Source organism: Dendrobium catenatum, unplaced genomic scaffold (assembly GCF_001605985.2).
Source record: "Dendrobium catenatum unplaced genomic scaffold, ASM160598v2 fragScaff_scaffold_1242, whole genome shotgun sequence".
NCBI classification, from domain to species: Eukaryota; Viridiplantae; Streptophyta; class Magnoliopsida; order Asparagales; family Orchidaceae; genus Dendrobium; species Dendrobium catenatum.
Window position 1 is genome coordinate 468882 of NW_021319704.1, and position 766 is coordinate 469647.

Consider the following 766-nt stretch of genomic DNA (forward strand, 5'->3'; position numbering starts at 1 on the left):
AGGGTTTTTGCCTAGTAATGAAGAAGGATGAATAAGATTTGAGTTTAGTTTGGTTTCTATTTCTGTATCCTGAAATGCATTCAGGTGGTTTCTTCCGAGAAGGAGTTCTTTGTGTTGTACTCGATCACGATCACCAGATATTCGATCAGGAGTTGTCGAGCCCTCCGTTCCGGTGTCATTATGTTTCATGATTTTGAAAAAATATATGAATGCACTCAAAGAGTTAAAAATAACAAGTTTAAGTGATAAAAACCCATCACTCAAAGTAAATTTAAATAATATTAAACTTACATGAAAGCAATCTTAGTTATAAATATAAAAATATAAATTAGAATAAATAGCTTTGAACGCACAATTATTTTATTTGTAATTTTGTAATCTTATGTCACTATTGGTGACCAATTTTAATCCGAATAAAATTAAAAAGTTAATATATGACAATTCTATTATATTTAAATATATTAAATTTTACTCTTTTAATTTACTGATAAATTAAAAATAAAAAAAATATTTTTTATGAAATATCTTAGAAAATACTAAAATGTTTATATATAATTAGTTTAAAAAATATTATAAAAAATGGACATATATTAAAATTTTATAAGACTATTTTAATAAAAAATTAAATCCAATACACTGTTTTCAAAATATAATAAACGTCTCATCTGACGGTGCCACCTGGCTTCCATATAAATCGCCACATACGAGACCCTAACGGCATGCACGCTTCCACTTGCCCATCTGCCAAAACTTCCCGAACGTCTTT